General features: G+C 44.0%; 1 protein-coding gene across 4 annotated transcripts in view; it reads right to left on the bottom strand.

Annotated features, from left to right (window-relative positions):
- The window catches only part of PDE4B (phosphodiesterase 4B), a 219,712-nt gene extending 196,919 nt beyond the window's left edge, over positions 1–22,793 (bottom strand). Inside the window, exons 1-2 of one of the 4 annotated variants that reach the window (XM_074598311.1) lie at positions 22,486–22,743; positions 7,516–7,607 (exon numbers count right to left, since the gene is read on the bottom strand). The gene's annotated coding sequence lies outside the window, so the exon portion shown is untranslated. Of the gene's footprint in view, positions 1–7,515; positions 7,608–22,485 lie in introns of all 4 variants that reach the window. The other 3 variants (XM_074598310.1, XM_074598309.1, XM_074598317.1) reach the window with 3 other exon arrangements.
- Between the last annotated feature and the right edge of the window lie 2,677 nt (positions 22,794–25,470).

The raw sequence follows: 25,470 nt of genomic DNA, 5'->3' as shown, positions 1-25,470 counted from the left end.
TTACTGCCCGGCTGTGCAGAGTTTGTGATGCCCAACACAAACACGGCGCATCTGCCAGTGGGACTAACAAATGCATCTCCCTCCTGAATACACGTCAGTTCACAATCTGACATAAATAAATAAGTAAATATGCAATAAAGTAAATAAACACACACATAAATAAGCATCCAGGAAAACACCTTTTGGGGAAAAAAAAATAAATCTAAGTGTAAGAGCATCTCCTAAATTCAGCAGAACTTTAGGATCAGAATCGACAGTCGGCGAGGAGACATGGAGAGACGGGCCAGCCTGACTAGCAGATCATTTCTGTGGAAGCCTGAGTCCTCTTCTACCACAGCTTCCTTTCCTTTATAAATATTTATCAATTCGTCAAAGTAAGTTTAACCAGAACATGAATAATTACAAAAACACATATTCTGTTCAATGTGGACTGCATTTCTGAAGAGCCTAGCAAGAAAATCTGAGACTTCCGTTAGTCATGACTAAATTACTGCTAAAATCTGAGTCATTCTTCTCTTGTGTCTTTACATAAAAGACCTGACACCTGGGACGAACATCTAGGGGAAAAGAAAACCCACCAAAATCACTCCAAAGAGGCTTTCTGGAAAATTTTTCCCATGCACATTTTCTAATTCGTGCAATCTTTTGTTACAAGCAAAGAGCTTCTCTCCGCTACCCGAATTCTCCAAAAAGAAACTATCTCCCAGCGGACTGGTTAAATGCAGGTAACAGGGAATGCCTAAAAGCAGCAAGGCTTTGCGTTTGATATTAGACTACAAATAAAAGTACTCTTTCAGTGCTGCAGCTGGGTCTAATCCATTTTGCTGGACTATATCCTAGGTAGGGTATGAGATTTCTTTTCACACCAAGCTGACATAGTTCCTCCACCTGAAGTTTTTTGCGTGCAATGACCGTGTTTTTCAAAAGTGACAGTAAACACTCCAGCGATTTCAGAGTGATGAAGCTTTATAGCAAAGGTATGAATTAACAGGGTTCAAAACTGGCAATGGACAGTGGTGAGGATAAAACTACATGGATGCGTGTGATAAAGTCTGGTTTTCCTACACACTTCTTTAAAAATAGCTATTCAACTCATCCAGTATGAAATCCACTATTTAAAGAAATTCCTAAAACGCATCTCAACGTGCAAGTTCTGGTATGATTTAGAATCTAAGACACATTTCACCACGTCGCTGTTTTCCCACACGTTTTTGGCTTCTGCAGGGGCAGGTTTAAAGCCACAGGGTAACATGACAAGCAGATTGACCCCCTCACCCCTAAAGATATTTCCCTCCCCGATGAACTGCAGGCAAGGCAGGGCCAGGAGGATTACATTTTTGCTGCCCATGTGGCGCTCGTTCTTTGGATTAACAAAAGGTTTTGGCAAGCAGAGCTATTTATCCGGCTCCTTTCATACTCTAAATTCATTTCCTCCCACTTTTCAAGAAGGCAAGACACAAAGATTGAGAGATAGCGAAAAACAAAACAAAACTCAGTGAAATTCAGATAATACAGGACATTCTGCAGTTTCGTACCTGTTTCTTCCCAATGGCCAGCAGCGCGGCCGGGGCCGTGACGCACATTACTGGGACAGTGTTTTTCCTAGCAACAAAACGCTGCTCCTTACAGGTTCAGCAGAGCCTGAAGGTAGTCAGAAATAAAAACAGAAACCTGAATGACGAATTAATGGAGAAGCTTCACTAAGGAAAGGGCTGGGATGAAGGAGATTATCCGATCGCACAGATAATTTGTGAGCTGGGATTCAAACATCTTGATTCTCCTTAAAGGTCATCAAAACTTCACAGGGTGAAGTACCTGCTCAGACAGGGTGACAGTCACCAAAAAAAAAGAAGAAAAAAAAAGTGATAATCTCAGGTCTAGCTCTCCCAGATGAAACACACGGGCTCTTACTTCAGGCTTGGAAATTGCAGGCGATTCCTTGTAAGAAAAATAAAACCTTCGTGCATTTAACATCAGTCAAAGGCAAGCTGAGGTATCAATGGCAATTGGTACCTGAACAGCGATGGTTTTGTATTTTACCTTAAACAAGACCAGTTCAAAAAGCGAGAGCAATACTTCGTCCTCGGATTGCTAAGAAGGTCAGCTTGCTTACTGGAAAAAAAAGGCAACGGAGGTCATGGCCAACTGGTTGTCCAGCGTGGCAGCAGCACCGCGGGTACCGGAGCTACCCCAGCCATCCACCTACAGCAGCAACAAACCTGCGGGATGTTTGCGAGCTGTACGTACGACAAATAAAACTTCAAAGAAACACCGGTCAAATGTTTCTGCAGAATCACATTCCCCTGAAAAATTACTCTCAGGAATTTTACTATTTTACTTTTGCATCACACGCGCATCTTGAGCCACAGAAGAATTAACTGTACCTTTTTCCCTTTCACCAATTTAGGCACTAGGCACTTTTTTTTCCAGTATTGAGCCCTAAACTTTTCGCTCCGTGACTACCGCTATTATGCCACCTCCTTGGACACAGCCTCCCAGAAACACATACGTAAGAATCTCCCAAACAGCCCTTTTTACTACTTATTTAGAGAGCAAAAAGTTGTTATTTTCAGTGACCTCTTTCCATTTCTTGTGAACAGAAAAAACTCAACTGGTCCGCAGGGCTTCCGGCAGCTCCAAGAAACTCACTCCTCCTCAGAAAACTCAATGCAGTATAATTTTCATAAAATGCTGAGAAGACTTCATAGCACTACACAAAGTAAAAGCAAGGGCATCTATTTGTACGAACGCCTGTAACCTACGAAAACAGGCTCAGCAAAGAAGGATTTGCCCTGAGAGTTAAAACTAGCTTTATTTCTTACCCCTGCGATTCTCACATACACTAAGTTTGCTGTAGAAGCGCCGAGGATCTGCCAATAGTAGCCAAGCAGCGAAGTGACCGCTTCACTTTGTCCTCTTCCAAGGCTGCTTTAAGCTTTCGCACAACTGCCAACCTGTGAATTACAGGCTGGTTGTGCAAACCAAGTCTAAACCACTCTGCTGTTTGTAAGCTAGCAGGCATCTGTGCGATGCGATAAAGTTGCAAATTTATCTACAATATAAATTAAACCGATTCTTTTATTATAAAAAGTGAATGCCAGATGCAGGGTACTCTTTGTACGTATTTGGGAAAGTTCTGTCAAAGTTGCACAGGGTCAAAAAAAACCCTTTAAAAACCCCCTCCCTTCCCACGTTACCACTGGGTAAATTATCCATATTAAAACGGTGTCTTAACTTTCATTAGGAGGTTCCGTACTGAGATATCACCAAGGTTAAGCGGATTGCAAAGACTCATCTTTTCTCTGGCAACCTAATCATTAAAGCTGAGAATAACCAAGTCAGTCTATTCCAGAAATTCCAGTAACTCCTTGATTTCCAGCAGAGGGTACAATCAGATTGTCGTTGCTCTTCACTTATTTCATTTATGATAGGAAAATCAATACTAATTTGAACCTATCATTACATTGCTCGCGGTCATTAGGCCTCTGCAGAACTCCTGTGAAATACAAGCAATATTTTTCACAATTACTGCTGAGAAAACACGACCATATTTTTTTCAGGAAACTTTCAGGCAAATGCTAATAGCCTGGGCAGAAGAAAGAATTGCAGAAAACACTATTTGATTTTCTTTACTATGTTAATGATTTTTAAATCTTATATTTCTATATGTCTACGATTGTGGTCAAATGCAATTAATTTAAAAATCAGTTCTGACAGCAATAAAGAATACAATTTAATAGTGCTACCTACCAGCACATACAGGATTTTCAAGGTAATTACTTAGGAAAGTAAAGCATACTATTAAAAGATGCAATTTATACCTTTCTTGTTCCATGTGCAAATGACTAGCAGAGCCTCCCACTCCTCGGAGTGGAGCTGAACAGCGTTCAGAGAGCAAGGAACAATTATTAATTATGCTTAAAAAAAAATTTAAAAAAAAGGTCAGTTTAAAAATACCACAAAGCCCAGCACCACAGAAAATGCACGGAACGCAAATTTTCCCCCTTTAGATTGGTAAGTTGCTTTTTAAAAAAAGAGACTTCACGTTCCCCATGTGTTTTTATTAGGGAAGGAGCATAATGCACTAAGCCTTGCTGGTCTGCATAGATAACGGAAACGCTGCAGATCAGGCAGGATTAGCATGTGCTGGATGAACTTACTTACTGTGTCACTGCCAGCTAATGCGGTGCTTGCCTCGTGCCACCGATTTATTTCTTACCTTCCTAAACTCCCCCAGATACTGCTCTAGTCCAAGAGGAAAAGTTCTAAAATCTTCAGATCTCTCTTTCTCCTCCAGTTTTTATGGAAAAAAAAAAACAAGTTCAAACAGCTTGCAAGAAGGATTTTTTTTTTTTTTTTTTTTTTTTAAATACTGGAGCCATGCAGCAACCAACACAATGGTCCTAAGCACAGAACTACAGTCGAGCCTACAAATAAAGAGCATACTCAGAACACATCCTTCAGAACTCTTCTAACAGAGGAATATTCCTAACCTTGCCAATTTTTCCCATTGAAAAAAACTGCTAAAGAATAGTGGGGTAAGATGAAATGCAAAAATCAGAACAGCAAGAGGTCCCTAGAGAACCAAAATAAAGGTAGCTGAGACCTGCAAAGGAGGAGACCCACAAAAGGAAGAAGAAATCTTAACTGTATGCTGGTTGCACACCAAGAGGCTGAAGGAGAAAGTCCAAAGCACCTACAAGAAATGTTTGCAGCCCCATGAACAGCAGATCCCTCAAATCCTGCCTGGTAGACAAGAGACAGGCTTAGCTACTGTGTCTTATCACCGCTGCACCCACGCCTTGTACCTGCATCCCGGGGCACAAGCTCCCCGGGGCACAAGCTCCCCGCAGACCGGAGCCAGTGCTGCGGCAGGATCTCTGACCTGCTGCCCAGCTGTGCTTGGCCAACGAGGTCTACAGGCCAGGGGAGAAGTCATAGAATCTTTTCAGTTGGAATAGACCTTTAAGATCATCAAGTCGAACCGTTAACCCAGCACTGCCAAGTTACCACTAAACCACGTCCCTCAGCATGGTGCAGCCGAGGTGAGCTCCTTCTGGCGAGGCCCCATGCAAGAGTCTCGCCACAAACGCTGTTTCCACACTGCTCCAGAAGACTTCCTCCACCCCACGAGGCGCCAGGCACCACCTCAGCCCCTCCTCAGCCCGGCACACGGCCCCCTCTTTTTTTTTTTTTCCCCCCCAATTGTACTGTTTAGGCAGGTAAAAATACCATAAAAATTAACAAGAATCTCCCCTGAGTCTCCCACAACCCTTCTTGCTGTTGTGTCTTATTCGCAGATGGCTTATAAAGCGGGCGATGAGGGGCTGAAGAAGCACAGTCAGATGCCCAGCAGCATCTTCAAACACGAGAATAAGGCCCTACTCACCGGCTGGGGCCAGAGCTCTCCGTGCTGCGGCACGGTGCGTTTCTGTACCAGGTCGTCACACTCGGGCAGGTCCTGCTCAAAAACACAATTCTGTGGGCCATGAAACACCACCTACAGTTTAATTGCCTGAGGCAAAACCTATTCCATGGCCAATTTAGAGTAAACGCTTCCGCAGCGATAACAGCGAGATCAGGTAACTAGCTTTTCTGACCACGGACACATGCAAAAACTAAATTAAAAGGAAAAACGATGCTCCTTGCCAAGGTGAACAGCTGCTGCCGTTTTTCTCCTGCCCCTCTGTGTCCTCTCTTCACCAGGAAGAAGGATTCTGCAGCTGATAAACTGCATTTTCATAAATTGTGCATCCTAGACTGCTCATAAAAGACAATCGTGTAAGGAGACCAAGGAAGGAGAAAGAAGAGCTTGGGAGAGACCTCTCCGTGCTGTTAAATGAGTACAAAATGAGGTTACTTCTAGGGTAACAGCCTCTAGCCACGCACAATATAGTGTTTCTAACAACACTGCCTGTCTGCAGCATCATTTTTATTAGTGAAATAGGAAGGATTTATTTTTTTAGAACACAGATTTTGTGCAGCAGTAGCTGCTATTATTCTGTTAAGTAGTACAGGAATAATCATTTCCTGCTCCAGTGCATTGTCTCAAAAATATTATACGACGTACTGGAACATCCCCATCATCTCTCATAAGAAAAACAGCCACATATCAACAGTAAAACGGTTGTCTCAGCATCTCCTACCTAGGTTTTGGATATATTTAACATCGTTACAACACGTTTCACCCACAGACCTCAAAGCGTTTGGCAAGCGTACTCAGCCTTGCGGTAGTGGACACAAATCCGCAGAGAAAAATAAGCGAGCGACTCAAAAATCACTTATCAGTCAAAGCAGAGCCAGAAATAAGACGAGAACCAGCTACGCTCACCATTGCACAAGAGCACCCAGGAAAGAGTACACAAGCTGTGTAGGCACAGATTAGAAATGAGAACCTATTTTTAACTCACGTTCTTTGCCTAACTCCCCTATTTACTATTTATCAAAAAACAGTTACATTCTGAGGTTTCAAAAAATAACTTAATCGTTCGTTTAGAACTGAGGAAATTCTCTAAATGTAGGATTTGAGGCTTGTCAGGAGAACTCAACTCCATTCCAAAATCCATGCCTAAAAGCATCTGTCATAACACTCTCGCTTCGGAGGACGAACGGTTCATGAAATGGCTCCACTTTTCGGAAAGTCCCATTTTCATACAGAAACAGACAGTAACGAAAAATTAGATTTCGCATCTCATTTGCAAAAGCAGAGCATGGCATTCAGAGTATTAAAGAGGACATGACTGCATTAGCTTAGCGTGGTCAACTACAAACCTGATTTATCCCAGTTTTTCTTCCCCACTAGCAACGTCCAGAATGAAATTTCTGTCTGTCCAGCCCATAAAAATATTTAATAAAAAAATTAAGACTAAAGGAAAAACCTTTGGGATTCTTCAAAAGCACAGATGTTTTCTACCAACCACTAGCTAAGCCCACTTCCATAAAAATATTTCACTTCATACATTTTCAAGAGGCATCTATGACAACATTTTTGTATTCTGAAAAACTAATTTATAACACGAGATTTAGAAAAAGCCTGATTTAGAAGAACATTTAAGCTTCCTTATTCCAGGATTTTTCTTTTAGCCCAAGCAGATGTTACTGTTTCTTTCTACCACTGCGATTTTTTTTCCTTCAGTATCTGACATTTTGCTTGTTGGGAAAATATTTGCCTTGTTCTAGATTTCAGGCTGAAATGATCAGCAATTCTTTTTTTTTTTTTTAAAAATGAAAGAATACTTTAGATCACACTGCAATTTCCTCAGAAATCAAGTGCTATTATGTTAGGTGAAAGTGATAACACCAGCATTTTCCCCAAACTTCTCACTGTAATTTTTTCCCCTAGTTATTTAAAACTCTTCAAACCTCTAATTATGTGGGGTGATACTTCCAACACTCGGTGTCTGCCTCACGCTGCGTACTTTGGAAAGTTTTCATCAAATTCCATCACTTCAAAGAATGCAATTAATGAGGAGCGCGCTCTTCGGTAACCTCTGCTGGCAGAATCTTCAGACTTACCATTTCACAGGGACGAGCTTCGCGTCACGGTTCCTTTGTGCACGTCACCAGGAAAATTGTGGCTCTTCTGCCCAAATTACTCAACTCTGAAGCTGCAAAGGGAATTGCAAAACTGGAAATCGCAAAACACAGGGATGTAAGAGAGTCCCAGGTTGTTCAAAGCATGGTCAGAGGTATCTCAACCTGGTTACACCCAAAGAAAATGACTACTGTTCTGCACACAGTTGGTAATTTTGAGAAATTACAGCAACTGAAAATGGAATCTTGATGTCAGAAGCCAACATTTGTATCTATAGATGCAATACCTGGTGCCGTTTCAATAGTCTCTGCCCTATAAAACAAGAGATACTAAACTACTGCCAAAGACGAGACTGGTAACTGCAAATAATATTGCTCTTCTAATAAGATTTGAAAATTTGGTGGTAAAAGGCAGTTCCTCACATTTGCAGGAATGAAGCCAAAGAACGTATTTGAAATATTTGCGTTCTTTTTAAAACAGGTGATTCTACTGGCCACGGATGATTATGTACCACCTCATGTATCTTTTTTCCAGAAATAAAATATTTAGGTATTACCAGTACCACGTTCTTTCAAACCAACCTTACGCTAGGGAGGAAGAATACGATGGTTTTGCTTGTTCCAATGCAAAAAAGTCCAAACAGCAGCATGATGTAGACACGAAATGACCTTTTTATGCCACAAGACGTCAGCCTACAAAATGCTGTAAGTCACCAGAGTGGCCTAACGTTTCTGCAAGGTTTCCCATTTTGTTCTTATGATGTGCTTTTACTCAGACAAAAAACGCGCTCCTCTCCCTCTGGAAGACTTAGGGCTACTCGCACGTTTCCTTTCATTTCTATAAATTGCTGTACGAAAATAAAGGTAAGGATTTGCAAAGACGGATAGCAGATTAAGAGGCTACACAGCTTACTACGGCCCTACCGAATCATTAAATTACCACCCAGCTACATGAATCCCCAATGCATAAACAGCACAGAGGAGTTTTAAAATTCTCATCTTGCAGGATTACCTTACTGAAAAGCTAAAGGGCACCCGTGTTCCTGTAGTAAAACAGCAGTATTAAATTACTAGATGGATTTTACAGCAGGGATTACTCACCCTGCAACATTTAAAGCAACATATCAATGTCTTTCTTACAGATTGGAGAATAAAATTATGTGTATAAAAAAAGTATCAGCTTTTCACCTTGTTTTCATCACCCCAGTAGTGAGATCAAAGAATCCCACGTTACAAAAGTAATGGAGCATTTCCCTGGGATCTTTAGTGCAACCATGTACTCACCTGCAACTTTTGTACAGTTAAATATACGTGCATTTATCTTCTACAAATATAATAAACATTTCTATTGACTAAACGCAGCCTGATTACTGCTAACCTTAATTGTTGATAGACAAAATATTAAGTTTGGATCAGAAATTAAACACTTAGATACCCTTATACTTCATCAGAAATGAATGTCCACCTACAGCACATGAATCGCACATGAGCCCACGGTAACGGCAGCACTAGGGCAGCTGGTGAATCAGGTCAAACACAGACCGAGAAGCCTACACAGGTTGTCCAACACAGTCAGGCTCTTACAGGTGTATTTTTTTATATTTTTTTTTAAGTAAATCCAAATTCTTACATAAAACTGACAAGCCTTTTTACTAGTCTTTTTTAACTGAACAAGACGCAATAAATCTCTATATATTGCCTAGATACTTTAAGATTGCCATGGACCATTACACTAGTAAATTACTCCGAGGTTTAGAGCTTGTCGTTATGCAATAAATTGCTCACCAAAACCTTCATTGTTCCTAAGGCAGAAATTACACGCAGTCATGGGAATTACAGTATGAAACAACAAGCCTTTGCTATTTCAAAGGTTTATTATCAATTCCGGATGCAGAATTACATACTCAGAACCAACCAGATCACAACGGCAAAAACCATCTTCACACCTTTTTCTGCACTCTGTTCTTCAGACATCCACGCTGTTACCTGACATTAACACTTGCAGAAAAGGCACATAAACGTTTATGTACTGTTCTGGTAGCAGCTGCATCCTGAGAAAACACCGAGTGCAAACAATGGAAGTACACAGATAGGCAAATAAAACAATCCTTTCCCACATTCACTCTACACAAGTATTTTTTAACAAGGGCAACGAAAGTAACGTACTTCCTTTTAAATCCATGAGAAGATCCCAAGTAAGCTACAGAAAACAAATTCCTTTTTTCCTTCTTTTTTTTTTTTTTTTTTTTTTTTTTGAAACCTCCACAGACATCCTGCTTCCAGGGGACCTCCAGAAACAAGGTGGTGCTACTCTGCAGGACACAAGAACTCACAAATTCCTTGTTACCCGTTATGAGAGAGCTACCACTTATTTTGGGCGAGTTTTGCCAATTTTCTTCAAGAATCACCAGACATCCTGCAGAGACAAGCATTAATCGTTACGCAGATATACCGAGGAAAAGCACGTGCTTTTTTTTCGGCAGATAGGGTAGATAGAATAAACTCGTCCTTCCCGCTGACAAATACGCTCAGGATCTGGTGAGAGCCTTAACTGTGCATCGTGCCTCCAGCGGAGCTTCCCGGGGCACGGACAGAGAGGAGACCAGGGAAAAGGATGCTGCTGGCTCCCCATCCGTGGGCTTTCAGATCCCTTCCCCCAGAGCTGAGTCACTCAGATCATACATTTTAAACCTTAGCTTCCCAGTTACTATAACAACTTAATGGATTTCTTCTTGATGTTATTAATTACGTTCAGTTTAATCTGTTCATACAGGATTTGGGGGGAGGCACTGTATGACAGCTTCTCTTCTCCTTTCAAAAAAGGCTTTTACATTCCTAACTTGCTCCAACACTTAGGTGCTCCCCCCATAAATCCCCTTCCACTGAGATAAGGAAACGCTCATATTCCTTCCTTTGAGAACTCAGAATAGAAGGAAATGCTTTTTTCCTGAAACCAAATAAGATGCCCAAAATAAACCTGCGAAAGATGTATCTCAGCTGTTTTTCTACAGTAAACGCGGTGCACAGAACAGCTTGTAACCTGGCTGAAAGTGGCATTTATAATACATCCCAGAAGAGAAAGACTGAGCACTTTGCAAGCAAAACTACTGAGAGCCCAAGCAAAGAAACAGTCAGAATCTAATTTATTAGGTCTACATTTCACAGCCTCAGGGTACGAAGAGGCAGACCTCTGCTGCTGCAAATGGCAGGAAAAGGCAAGGAACTCGAGGCAAATCCCAAGTTCCAGCAGCAACGCAGTGTGCAGAATTAGCCCCCTTCATTCTCACTTGTCTCGGCTTTGAAGCCGGAGATCAGGCGTGCCACTGCTACCCAAGAGCGCAGAAACAGGGGAGAAAAGCAGAGACTTGGCTCCCCTTGGCAGCGCCACGGGACGGGGAGGATGGGCAAGTTTCCTCAGCCTGGCCACACAAGGCGGGCAGGGAAGGAGGACGCTCATGCAGGGATGAAACAGCACTGACCTCCTGCCACTTCAGACCCACACAGCGTTTCGTTAACGTAGAAAACCTCCAAACACCAAATCTCTCCCTCTTCCGAAGGCTGGTGGGACCCTGGCAGGCCACAAGATGACTGCCAGCCCTTTTGAGGGCAACGGGCTGGAAAAGACTGAAAATCAGTAAGTCAAGATCTATAGGGGGGTACCTGCAGCATGTCAGCACTCAATATGTATTCTGTATGTCCATCCAGGGGCAGACATTAGCTGTTGGCTGTTTTCCTTCCTCCAGAGCCTGGAGCCAGGGGAGCCGCCACGCTGCATCCCTGTTGTAGGCAGAGCCATCTCAGCACCCAGCTGAGGGAACCTGGCTCGGGAGACAGCCCGACTGCAGGTCTCTGCGATGGACGTTTTGGCAGATACCCAGAGAGTTAATAAATGAAAATTACAATATCACTTTATACACTTATTTTTGGGGGGGGGGGGGGGGAGAGAAAGAAAAAAAAGAAGTCCTACTTAAAAGGGCCACACCAGAAGTATGGGGACAACTGGGTGCAACGGAGAACCCGAAATTCCTACAGCCTGAATGACTCGGGAATGAAGCGTTCCCACTACTTTCTCCATTTAGATTTATCCATTTTAGCTGTAGAGTGCGGAACCACGCTCATCTGCAGAACCATTGCCACACAGCGCTGAGGATAATTTTAACCCCCCAGACATATGGAGAACACTCCTTTCACCCTCCTCTGCAGAAAAAAGGAAAGATGATCTAAGCCTACAGACTTCCAACAGGGAAAAAAATCTTCTCCAGATATTTCAGATCAAAAAAATTCACGGAAACAATAATAATACTTGTTTATATTTACAGCGTAAGAGCACACACTACATTTTAGTCACCTAATATGCAGTGATAAATACAGGAACACAGGGGGGAATAATTTTATGCTGCTTGCAAAATTTATTTTTTTATTTCAAACGACTAATTTCTATGAATTTAATTACCCTGATTATAAAGTACAGTTGTTAGACACCTACAAGTACCCTTTTAAAACCTATCATTGTAACTATACTTTTTAAAAACCAATAATGGAAGTGTATGTCTGAAGTAAAAAGCAGCACGAAGCCGCTGCGCGTGCCACGCGACTGCACTTCACCGCATTAACCCAGGTGCAGCTGTTTGCTCCCAAAGACACAGTATCAACAACGAAAGCCAAAATAGGTGTTGTTTCCTGAAAAGCATAAGCTTTCTCGAAGAAAACCTGTTTTATACAACCACAAAGTAACGGGTGCAAATGTAGAAATAAAAGGAACGCGCTCTGGATTAAGAGCGCTCTGGCACAACGATGGGAATAATTACCAAATGTGTTATGTTTTTACCCTGAAGTACTGGAGATGGGACTACCGCGTCTCTGGGGAGAAGCAGGGAGACCTTAAGATGGTTTATAACCATCACTTGTGGTTTCCCAAATCCACAGCTAATCTGCAGCCCTGGTGTAGAGGCTTCCATTTCAGTTACCATTTCCTCACTGGTTTTACATGGTTATACTGGAAAGCAAGTGCTGGTGCCTCCCAATATGCAGGTCTCTGATCCATTAGGCAGCCACAAGACCCACCAAATAAAGACGCAATTAGACATCTCTGCAGAGTAAAATGGAAAAAGCAATAATTACTCCAGGGAGTGCACCATACTGCAGTCTGATCATACAGTCAGTTATGGGAAAGGAGAAGGGCACCTTTTCTCGGGGGCCGCTTGCAAAGGCTTTCCCTGATGCATTCAACCCCAGCACAGAAAAGAGGTTTCCGAAAAGATGAGTGCTACAGGAGGAACATCACTGCCACTACCCCAAGGTGAAGCACACGCATAAGCCATTCCATGGAGAGGAGTTTGGAAGATGTCTCCTACTTTTTCCTTGTTTTATAAATAAAACCATGGCGCTTACAAAAAAAACCCCGCAGCCAGCATCAATTCCTCCTGGTAACAAGAGCAACAAGCAAACTCCACACCAGTAATACCTCGGGTCAAAGAAGAGAAGCAATATTTAATCTAGAAAAATCCATCAAAGATTTCTACTGATGTGCGCAAAATCAATAGGAGTTTGCTCAGGGCTAAGTTACTATTTTTTATTGTAAAGCTTCTCTATTTTTACATGAATCTAAACAAATACCTTATCTTTTGCCTACCAAGAACTTCCCAACTTTTACTAAGCGTAACTGAATTGAGGAATTAATTTCATTATAACTATGTTACGTGCCAGGAGACTTGCACCAGAACAGTACTAGTCTTGTAGAGACTACTAGTCTTGTAGACTAGTACTTGTACAAAGTATTTTTTCCACTGATAGCAGATGATTAAGCAACAGGCAAAGATGCTAAAAAAATGTATCTTTCTACTTCCTTCTAGCTAGCTACTTGCCTGTGACCTAATTATTTTTCCTTTTTTAAAAAGGCACGTTTTTCTGTGAATATGGCAACAGGCTCCAGAAGAAAACCAACCATTAGGTAAACAAGTATTTATTTTTATAGTTCTTATGCCTGACTTCATTTGAACACTGCCTTGTTCTCGCCTTTCTGAGAAAAGGCATTTAAAGTCTTCAATTTATATTTGAATTGATTCATCAGTGACCCACAAGCAGCTAGAAAACAAATGGTCCTGTGACTCCTCCAAAAATTACAGAAATGGATAAAAAACGAAATGAAAAATGTGAAAAAGCACCCAGGCTCAATTCACCTACGGAACAGGGGAAACGTTGGACACGTGGCAAGTAACAGATCAAACCTTTAACAGTGTAGGCAGGGGATTTCAGGATACCAAAACTTTATGCTTATGCTGAAAGAAATTAAAAGCTCGGAATGGGGGAAGATCACCAGCTTCATAACAGTGCCAGGCTTCTAATCGTCCTGCTTATCCAAGTATTTGTCTTACGTTAATGGTTTTCAGCCAAAGGTCTGTAAGTTACATATATACATAATTCATTAGGAAAGTGCAGTGAAGGACTATAATAGAAGTTTCTGAATGAATTCTAGAAAGGAAATGCAAAACTGAGACAGAGAAAAGAAAGACAGACAGACAAAAGACAAAAAAACCAACTGAGGCATATTCACGTCTCCCAGCGCTGCCTACCTGTGAAAAAACAGTGGGGAATGGTATCCTAAGACCTATTGCAGCAGAATATTAATTGTTATGATAGCAGTAGACCACTTGCCTAGAGCTTCTTGATGATTTGACTCTTTTGAAGTTGTCTCAAGCAAGAATCCATCATGAAATCCTCGGGGTTAGCAGGCAAGGATGGTGCTACACCCCACCTCACCCTCCAGCTCTGTTCTTCTCGCACTGTGCCTCACCACCGAGGCTCCCTGGAGAAGCTTCCAGGACCTTCAAGGATGACAATGCTGGGACAGGTTTCCTGGTCTCTTTTGAGGATCCCAAGAAATACACCCTGGATGCCCTGAGAGCTTTCTCTAGCGGGAAGAGGAGCACCTCTGGCAGAAGCGGTGACCTGAATCCAAGCTCTCAAAATCCTGCTTCTAAATGCTCTTTGTCTCCCACCCCAGAATGGCCAGTGTTATTACAAACCCCAAACACCATTAGCCATTCTCAGATGAAAAATGGAGAATCCTATGCTATTTCAGTGACTATTTTCCAAGCTGATGCCTACAGCGACTGCAAATGCTATACATGGACGCGTTTTCTTCAAGTGGAATGACCAAAATAGGCAGTAGCGGGTTTAGCTCTTGCACCAGACACAGGCACTGTGAGATTTCTGATTAGTATTCCTGAGCACACTGTGCATCCTGAGAATATGATTTTCTTTGAACAGAATCCCATCAAACAGAGCAGCTTCACCCTGAAGGTTTCCATATGTTTTATACTTATTTTCTTCTCAAGAGCTCTTGTAAGGTTGGATCATTTTCTGTTTCTTATTTGGGCTTCTAGTTTCAGAAACGGTTACTACTGAGGATTAATCATTTCGGATTCCTCTCTTCCTGAAGTTCCCGTTTTCACTGTTTATAAGCACTCTTGAAAGTATCCCTGTTGCAAGGGGCTCCACTCCAGATTTATCTTTCACATTTAAAGAGTACTCTGGCAATTTCAGAAGATTTTTTTGGGTACTGTTTATTCAAGTGGTATGCAATCCATTTCTTCCTTAAGCAATTACTGAATTACAAAAGCATGAATGAAACGAAAATCAATTGCAATAATTTATTCTTCAATCTGAGCATAGTACTCTTCCTTCAACCAATGCTCTGAAGCAGTTTTTCACTCGGTGACCATCTTGCAGGCAGAAAGCGTTCAATCCAACATCAATCTGCGTGACTCAGATGTTAAGCTTTGTTTAGCAACAAGAAGGTTAGAGAAGGTTCTCCCCCATCAAGGGAAATTTCTCCCCTTTTTTCTTTACACTTCATAGTTTACATCCCAAAACTGATTCTTACAGGTCAGTAAGAAAACTCTGAGGCTCCAACAACTCCCAGATTCCTTCTATGCTGCAGACAGTAATTTTATTTGGATTAGTTTCTAGAAGAGACACTGTTGCTCATTTATGTCAGTGGCACCTGAGTTCACTCAGGACCCCAGGCAAAAACAAAAATTAAAATATCATGGTTATCTATTCTAGCAAAGGAAAGGGCCAACTTCTTGTTTACAAGTTTAGAAACATTGTTACAAAAGAAAAACATCTAAAAGAACACCGAGGAGAAAATTCTGGCATTAAGCTCTCTATCTTTTGCAGCTCTCTATCTTTTGCAGCTTCCCTCAGGTGTCTTTGAAAAAAAAAAAAAAAACCAAAACACAAAAACAAAAAACCATAAACGCCTCAGCAGAATATTGTCTCTAAAATGTGGCCAACAGGTTCCTTCTGGGTTTAGGAGAGCAGAGATGACTTACAAAGCCACCCTACGGCATCAGCTTGTTAGCTGCTCCTCACCCTGCCGTTTCCCAGCTCTCTGTAGACTTCAAGACCATATTGTTTCCTTGAATTTATTTTAGATGACCTCTTTTTCCCCGTCTCTCTCTCCCTACCTCTCTACTTGTAGAACAGAGCTCCTGCTCTCTGCGTTCTTCTACAACAGACGCCTTGAATATCTTGTGCAAAATAATTCTTTCATTGCAAACTTCACACCAGCAATCCCTCTCCTAGTTCGTTCAAGTTGAAAAGTATTTGATAAAAAAAAAAGCATTAGCACCTGCTGCCTGGTTACCCTTTTACTCAACCTTTTGTTACCTGTTATGTCTTAACTGTAGTCATTCTAGTTCTGCCGTTGCTCACTAACACTTCATGCTTGGACGGCACACATTTTACCACAAATAGCTGCTGTTCCCTGCAAAATCTGCTGCCTATAATCAGGTCAAAAGTAGGGTATTATCAGCTATGCTGCAAATAATTACAGAGAAAATGAGTATGTGTTAACTGTTTAGCAGCTAAGCCAGGTCAGTTTAATGTTCTCAACAGGCAGCTGTTTGCAAGTGAAGTGCATTTCAGCAACTGACATCCAAAGTTTTTCTCAAAAATGCCATCTAACAGTTCGCATCCTCGTACTCCCATTGAACTGTGGCCGAGACCTTCAACACAACGCGAAACTGCTGAGGAGGTTTTCCATCCTCTTCTAGGCAAGAAACAAAGAGAACATCAGTCACCTCAACTTCTCCCATGCATTGCAAAGGATGCTGGGGGCTTCCGCTGCTTTTCTGCTATCAGAAACTCATTTAAGATATGATGAAGTACATAATACACTGAAATACTGCTATTTCATCAAATTACCTACAGCCCACAGGAAACAGAACCGCTGCAAGACTTCTTGGTCAACCAACAGCAAAATCACAGAGGATTTTGAGGAGGAAAGGTCCTCTGAATTAACCAGCGTTCCAGTTATAAAGAGAAACTTAAAAAGACTCAATCAGCTTAGTGCTTTCATTTTCAGAGAACAGAATGCAAAGAGAGGGAGAAATATCTCCAAAGAGTAGTAATAAGGTTTCAAAGTTTTCAACGATACAAAAATTCATGAAGCTTGCAGCCCTTTTTGGTCAAGTTCACCCTTCCTGTACATGCCCAGACAGGACGTTCCTTGGGCTCTTGCTTCCCCAGGACGGCCTCCACAGCCTGGTTTGAAGGAACCTCTGGTGTCGGGCACAAAAGGCGCTGACACGCTATGTTTAATGTTGGACAGTGAACGTCCCACAGGGGTAGGGCTGTTCTAATTAAACTTTTGATTTGGGTCTCTGAAAGGAACATCTACGTTTATCTCTAGGGCTAAAGCCAGCCAGGCAAGGGACAAATGGCTTGGTTTACTGGAAGGCAGGGTCAGCATGGCTACACCAAGGGTTGGACGGAATCCTTCATGGAGTGAAGGCTCAAAAAACCTTAGAGCTGACTCCAGCTGCTGGGACAGGAAAGCAGTCCCTACATTGCAGGTAGCAAGGGTGACAGCCTAGCAGGAAACATCTAAGCATAGCAAGTTTTAATGGAAACCTGGATCTTAGCTCCAGCTCAGGAAGGCTGCTCATCTTCAGAGCCCATCAAAAGACATTTGCCTACTTGGCTCTGGCTATCACAGTTTAAGGACCACGATTTAGCATATTTCTTAGTGTGTTTGCTGCTCCCATTTCCAAATCCAAGCTCAGAAACTCAACCCTAGCCCTATCTGTGGCTTTAACCACCATCTAGTCAAGACTTACCCTTCAACACATTTCCCCCTGTTAGTATCAGCCCTCAGTGGCGCTACAGAAAGAAAAAGTCATCAGCCCACAGCTTGCCAATCCCTAACACTAATTTTAGTCACACTACTACATGTAGCATTTCTACACGTGGAGAAAAACACCTAAGCTCATGACAGACCTCATCCCTTTTCCAGTGGCTTTTTATGTCATGTTGCACTGAACTCTCAGCTACTTCCACCCCACCAAAATCTACAGTAACTTCACATAAACCAACAGTAACTCCATATCACCCACCCACGTCATCCTCAGCCCAAACGCCAAATCCAATCCAGCCTCATTTCACTGTGCCACAGCCCATCATAAACCATTTGTTTGTGCTAGCACCAACTCTTACCCGTCTCTCAACTCTTATAACGATTTAACAGTAAAGATGTTCAGCCCATAAGGTACCAAGCTTTATAATTCTACCCCAGACAAGCTACCTTTTTTTTTTCTCTATAAAACAACTCAGTCTATACAATACTTTTGGTCTACACTGTCCCAATTCCCAGCCTACATTTTCAGTGCCACCAAGACTGTCCTTAATTCTTCCAGGCCCTGAACCTGCACAGACGCCTCCAGATCCTCCGTCTCGGTTTGTCATAGCTTGGGTTCATGGCTATACCCCACCAGCAATAAGCAACCCTGGTTGCCCTCAGGGAGATTATCAGTGTCCTACCCACACCTGATAACACTTCCCCCATAATGAGACATCTTCCCTCCCCTCTCCCCACCTGCTGGCCACCTGTCTGCGGGTGAAAGAGAAGGCATCTGTTGAAAGAAGCAGTCAAATACCACCACATGCACAAAGCGCTACCCGGCCCAAGACATAGCTTTTGGTTCCACTCGTCTCCTCATTCTCCACTGGCAAAAATATACATAACGCTCCTTGCTTGGCTTCCAAAAGGCGAGAATATTCGGGAAAGAGAGATGGATGGAGGGGAGGAAAAAAAATCTCACAAACCACACACACAAAAAACCCACACAGACAGAAAGAGAAGAAGCAAAGACAACCACAGGGGAATTTTCTGGATCTTCTTCCCTTGACTTATTAATAAAATAAACAAAGTGTATTGGTAAATGCACAAACATGAGGAAGTGCCAAACTCAGAGGGCACACACGCACTTACAGAATTACACTTTATAAGCATCTGAATAGCCCCAGATCTAATCCATCATCATCCGCTAATCTATTTTCTCATCACTGACAGTAACGCCAGATGCTTCAACAGAAAGTGCAAGAAATTCCACTGTAGGCAGACGTAGAATAATCTGCTCTCCTAGAAAGTTTCCTCCAAGCCTTATTTCTCAGAGACTGGCTTAAGCTATGAAGGATAAACATTTACATCTTTTCTGCAGCTCTCCAAAATTGTCTTTTTAGTATTTGCACAGTTTTTCACACTTCTGGATATTTCTGTGATTTACAGAAATTATCTTGGATCTAGCCAAGTTCTGTGCATCAAGAACGCCCTGGCAAATAGTCCCTCAGTCTATTTATACATCTAATGAAAAAAAAAAAATTAACAGTCTTGAATTTTTCAATTTCATTGCATGTGTACTTGTTCTTGTATGTATGATCAGGAAAAAAGTTCTTGATTTACCTTCTCTGTACCATTCATCACACTCTCTTAACATATGTTAACCTGAATCAGGGATATACACTTAAACTATTTGAGATGTAATGGCACGTAGGGCTTCCAGATGAACAGAACCGGTGGCATTTTACACTCACAGAACGGCACTAACCGCAAAGAGAAACAGGCCTTTCATGCATGTTTTTAGCAAGCAACGTGATACTATCAATTTGTCCTTTTATTGTACAAACAAGTTTTTGAAGACGAAAAATATTTTCATAATTAAAGAAATTCAGCTAACATGTTTTACCTAAACCAGCTAAGTAACCATTCCTCTGCATTGCCTGAAACCAAAACATTGCAGCAGCAAGAATCTGAAAGTGAGGCTGACAAATTATTTTAATTCTCTAAACTAAGAGAAATACGATGGGGGGGGGACGACACGGAACACCAGAGCATGAGTAGTAACATCAGATTAATATCCTTTTGCTTCAGAAACAATATTTAATGCCTGTAGACACACATTCATTTGCAATAGCCTTCAGGTTTTGGGGAGTTCTTTCACATCGTCATCCGTTCTACGCCTTTCTAATATTTTTTTCCATCTGCTAAGGCTATATTTATCCTACTGCCATAACTGTACAATTTCATTTACTGATGGAACTGATGTAAAGATTTACATGCTTTATTTCCTACATAATAGACATTTAATTTAAACAAATAAAGGTATCTCTGCACACCATTTTGTCACTATTTCTCTCAACGCACAAGAACTACCCACATCTATACCGGGACAGCTTGGATCACTCCAGGGCAGGGTTGTTTGGGTAAAACAAATCACCCCAACTGGCCCAACCTGTCAGCATTTAAAACTGTCATTTTAGGAAGGATTTTACAAATCTACCCATGGCTACCTATTTCAAATATGGAAATGCAAGGTAGCTGATTGTAATGACTTTTTAAACAAGACTACTGTTCGCAGAGACGATTAGTCAGCTAATCTGTTCTAAGCTTCCCGATAGATAAGTCAGACTCTTGAGCAAGGATTTGAATGGTGAATAAGGAGAGGCCTCCGCGTGAGGTGGGCAGAGCCGGGAAGTACGTACAGGGGTGGTTGGGGAAGACCAGGAAGGTCTGGGACACACAGCTGTCAGCGCTGGGCAAACGGAGTGGCTGGTGAACGCCCGGAAAAGCGAGAGGGAAGACGACGAACAAAGCAGGACAACTCTCTGTAGCACCTTCACGGTACTTCACAGCAGCAAGAGAGGCAGCAGCAGAAGGATCTGATGGGTCCGTTCAGCAAGGTCAGACCAACAGGTGTGGGAAATGGTTTGGACAGTGAGATTTTCATCAAATATACAAAGGCACATACTGGTGCAAAAGTAACTGTGAATAAGGAAACTACAGTAACCAGAAGGCACAAAGATCAATGAAGAGTTTTTGCAACCCAGCTAGGAAGAGGAGAGGCTGTATTTGCAGAAGGTAGCGCGCTGTTTACTACCAGAAAATGAGAAAAGGGTCCTACCTATAAATATGGATCAGGATTTGGTATACCACTTATCTCCATGACACACAGTAGGCTTGGCTTGAATTTTTCCACCTGTATGCAAATTCAACCTGAATATGTTTTTGGAAGAAGCAGCCAACAAGGCTGAATCTTACTTCGGGACCATGTTTAAGCATTACAGTAAAAATGGTTTACTGGAATCTAAAATGTCTAAAGATAAGAATAAAATAAGATATAGGTGTACCTGGAGTACATCAGCAGGCACATGGCAACATATTAAAATAGATGAAATGACAAGAGAAGCAGATAATTACTATGAATAACCTGCTATATGCAGCCAGTTTACTGAACAGCGTACTAGAAAAGCACCCTTTGTACTAAAAAGCTTTAGATTCTAGACGACTTGTAAGTCAGAGATTTGTTTACAATCTGGTCACCATCTCTGGAGCCAACAGTGAGGGATGCAGCACGCAAGTGTCTCTCTCAAAGTGGTATAAAAAAAGTTCTCTGTTTCAGTGGATTTAAAACACGCAAATGCAATTATTCAACTTATTCACTGCTGCTTTGTCTGGACATCAGAATTTCAGAGGAAAAAAACAAAAAGCATTGCACTAATTCTGCTGTTAAGACAACTTACAAATCTATCAGGAATTCTCTCTTTGGTGCAGGTGACCTCTTGGGATATTTTCTACTGCTGAGCACCACAGAAAACAACTCCTTACCTCCGTGGCTACGTTCCACCCTGACAGGCTTCAAGTAAATAGCTGGTTGTCTATCAGAACCGATTTATTGCTCCTCAACCTTCACCTAGGGAGGTGAAGGGAGCACCACTCTCTGCTCTCCTGCCCGGCACCCCTCGGAGCTGACGTGGAGCTCCGCAGAGGAAACACTCAACTTACTTCCAGATCCTCTCTAAACTCCCACCAGGCGCCCAAGTGAGAAAAGGAGAATCAGAAGGAAAAAAAAAAAAAAAAAAACCCCCACCAAACAACTGACTCAAACCACATGTTAACGAACATGATGCATCGCTGTGATGCCTGGAAGAGAAAATGTCACCGAGAAATTCGCGTTGGGAGGGCTGACCCGAGAAGAAGCGGGAAGGATGAGCGGGTGGTCCAGCCGATGGCTGGCCCCTCGCAGAGGCGGTACCACCGCGGGGGGAACACGACTCCCAGGTGTGATGCTGCGACAAGACAGCCTTAACCAGCCCAAAATGAGTAATTCTGACAGAAATTTGGAAAAAAATGGAAGAAAATAATTTAGGGAAAAAAAAACCCACAACATCATTTAAAGTACATCTTCCCTCTTTGGAAAGCCAAACACCCCCCCCTCAAAATTATTTATTTTGTTTTTAAACTATTAGTTCTTAATGCCATGTGATTCACTACGACAAAACTTACTGAAACCACCGAAACAACCCACAAGTGACGAAGATGTTTTCCTCAACCCAACCTGCTGCGCGCAGGTGGCGATGCCGCGCACCCCCTGCCCGGCCCCGGCCACCCAGCGGCTCCCGGCCGCCCCCCGGGACCCCCCGCCGCCCCGGCCCCGCGGCAGGCCGGCTAACGGACCCCCGGGGGATCCCTCCCTCCCTCGCCGGGGGCTGACGGAGACACGGCCCCGGGCGGCGGCCGGGGGCGGCGAGCGGCGGCCAGGCGCAGCCGGTAGCCCAGCGCCGCTGCCGCCCGGCCCGGAGCGGCGGGCAGGGAGCCGGGGAAGCGCTTACCTTCGCCGGCAGCCTCCGGGAGCTGTGCTGCTCTCCCCGCGGCGGCGCGGTTCCCCCCTCAGCCGCCGCTCTTCAGAGCTCCATGGCTCCGCCGGCTCTCCCCAGCCGGCGCCGGCAATGGCAGCGGGGGGCGAGCAGGGAGCGGCGGCGGCTTAGCGCGGCGGAGCTATCGGGGCCACCACCTGCCAGGGCTGCGCCGGCGGCTGGGCTGGGCTGGGCTGAGCTCGGCTGGGCTGGGCTGCACCCCGCTCCCCTCCCTTCCCTTCCCTTCCCCGCGCTGCCGGGCGGGAGCGGCGCCGTCCCCTGTGGGCGCGGGGCGGGCTCGCCTCAGCGCCCCGCTTCCCGTCCGCCGGGCGGGGGCGGCCTGAGGGGAAGCGGCAGCCGGCCGGCCGTCAGGCGGCGGGCGGGGGCTGCGGCCCACCAGACCCGCAGCGGCCGCGGTGAGGGGGGGCGGCAGTGCCGGGGGGGTCCCTGCGGAGCCTTCGGCCCGGCCCTGCCTGGGGAGCCGGGGCCCAGCCGCGCCCGCGGGAGCCAGGAGGGTGTCGTGTCCCCCCCCTCAGCGAGCACCCTTCGGGCCTCGCTCGCGGGGTTTGGCCAACAGCCCTGCTGGGCAAAGGTGAGTTTTGAGGGAAGGTCTGTGGCAAATTGCCCGGGAATAAAGCAGAAAGCCAGTTCCATCGTTGCATCCGTAGCGGCAGAGCAGGCGAGGAAGCAGCTCGTGGCGCTTTGAGGACCTGCCTTCGGAAACATCGCCCGCAGCACCTGTCAGCCGAAGGCACGGGGCAGGGGACACCCCAGCACAGCCACGGCAGAGGCACCACACGTCCCCTGGAAGGTCCGCACCACTGCGCACCCATGGAAAGCCATGCCGGCACAGCCTGGCCAGGCTGGCCAACAAACAGCCTCTTACCTTAAAGCTAACAACAGCAAAATGTCTCATATCCATACGCTAACCCCGCTGGCTGGTCACACCACCCGCAAACCCCCGTGATGTGGGAGATAAGGATAACTGGTTTTATCAGGTTTCGTTACGGTAGGAACCTCTCTTTGATCCTAACAGCGATGCAAGGCCTTTGGGTGTTTGATGTCTTCATCAAAGGCCAAGTTTCTGGAGTAAAGATGTGAAGAACTTGGTTCACATTTTGTAAGAGGAAGTTTCTAGTCTTCACGGTTGAGGAGCAGCATTTAAAAGGCTAAAAGAACCCGCTCCGACTCCCAAAACCTCAGAATCCAGAATACAAAACCCAAGTGTATTCATTATAAAACCTTTTGAATTAAGAGTTAATCTTGCTATTTGTGGATGACACACAGGCCCTTGATTTTTTCCAGGGATGAATGACTACAGCCTCTGAAAGCGGAACAGAAGGCTGCTGTGTTGTCGTTCTTGCTCAAGTACCATCCCATAGCTTCGTATCCCACAGACCCCCAGTACAGACCATACCAGGTCTTGATAAACCAGCCTTTATGCAGTGCAGTGTAAAAGAACAATATTGAATGAAAGTTTTGTACTACATAAAGAGGGAAAAAAGATTGGCTGTATAGCTGGTCAGTTACGTTGTGGTAAAGCTAAGAGTTAATAGCTGCTTAATAGATTTCTATAATATACAGAAGTTGCTTTTTAGCATACACAAAATAAAACTAATTATCAACAAAAGTTCATTTCCCCACCCCAATAAAGGCAAATTTATTTCTGTACATGTACCGTAAAAAAAGTGTAAGACTGCTAACAGTGGTAATTCAAATGACGATTTTGGGTATTTCCTTCATTACTTCATGTTGCAAACAAGGGTACGGAAGAAAAGGCAACTTCCATGAATACACGATGCTGTACTGCCAAAATTTTTAAAGCAACTGGAAAGCATTTCTCTAGAGCGTTTTGCACCATTATCGCTTATCACCTCATCCTTTCCTCTGTCAATAAAATACCGCTTGTAGACATTTACTAGCCTGTCCAGTCTGAAGCCCAAAAAAAGGAAGACGTGCACCACTATATTGGACAACTCTTCCCAGCGTTGTGGTTGGATGTGGAACTGAGGATGCTTCTGTTTGGTCACAGGAGCTGAACTGTGTTGTCTCACACAAAAGCAAGACACCAGGGGCTGGGGCAACAGGGACTCCAGCTGAGTTTTGGCAGAAACGGGAGCCATCCCCTTGCAGAGCAGCCAGCTGGGCTCTTGCCTCCGTGCCCACCTCCCGTTCCTGCAGAGGAAGGCCGCTTGGTGCCATAGCGCGTTACTACTCGGCTGTCCAGGGACGGCTTGCCCCCGTGCAAAGCCACAGTGGCCAAAGCGGCCTGTGTGGCAGTGCGTGCAGGAGCCCTGCTTGAGAGGGAGCTGCCAGCCTCTGCAAGCCCTGGTCGGCGTGGCCCCAAGTGCTGGGGTGGCTGATGGCCCCATGCACTGCCCAACATGGATGGACACCTACCGGTCTGCACCACTACACAGGCGTTGCCTGCCCTAAGCCTCACCCTTAGGGTAAGGATGAGAACACCACCTTCATTTTTGTCATGTGAAGGATGTGGTTTTGGGAAAGAATAAGCCGTGCAGGTCCCAGTTGCCTCCAAAAGAGGCAAGCTAGACCAGCGCTACATCCAGGCTGACCTTCTGTACTTCATGGGCCATTACATTTCGCCAGTTTCCTCCTGCTCAGGACTGTATTTGACTAAAGCTTATCTCCCAAAGTCACCCAGCCTGGGTCAGAAGATAGGACAGAGAGGTCACCACTTAGCAGTCTGTTCCTCTGGTTGCTCACTGACAACAATAAAATATGTACTTAAGACTCCGATTTGAACTTGTCTGACTTCAGCTTTCAAACAGTCGTTCTTACGCCCTCCCCTGCTAACCCAAAAACTTACAGCCTTTTACATGCTAATCAAGTCACTGCTTAATCCACTTTTTGATAAGCCAAGTAGATCAAACTCTTCATTATACGTGGCATTTTCTTTGCTCTTCAAACATCTTTACAATTTTTTTTCTAGGCCTCTCA

Source organism: Larus michahellis, chromosome 8, assembly GCF_964199755.1.
Source record: "Larus michahellis chromosome 8, bLarMic1.1, whole genome shotgun sequence".
In the NCBI taxonomy this organism is placed as follows: domain Eukaryota; kingdom Metazoa; phylum Chordata; class Aves; order Charadriiformes; family Laridae; genus Larus; species Larus michahellis.
Note: the sequence above shows the minus strand (reverse complement) of the source record. Positions and strands in the feature narration are given on the sequence as shown.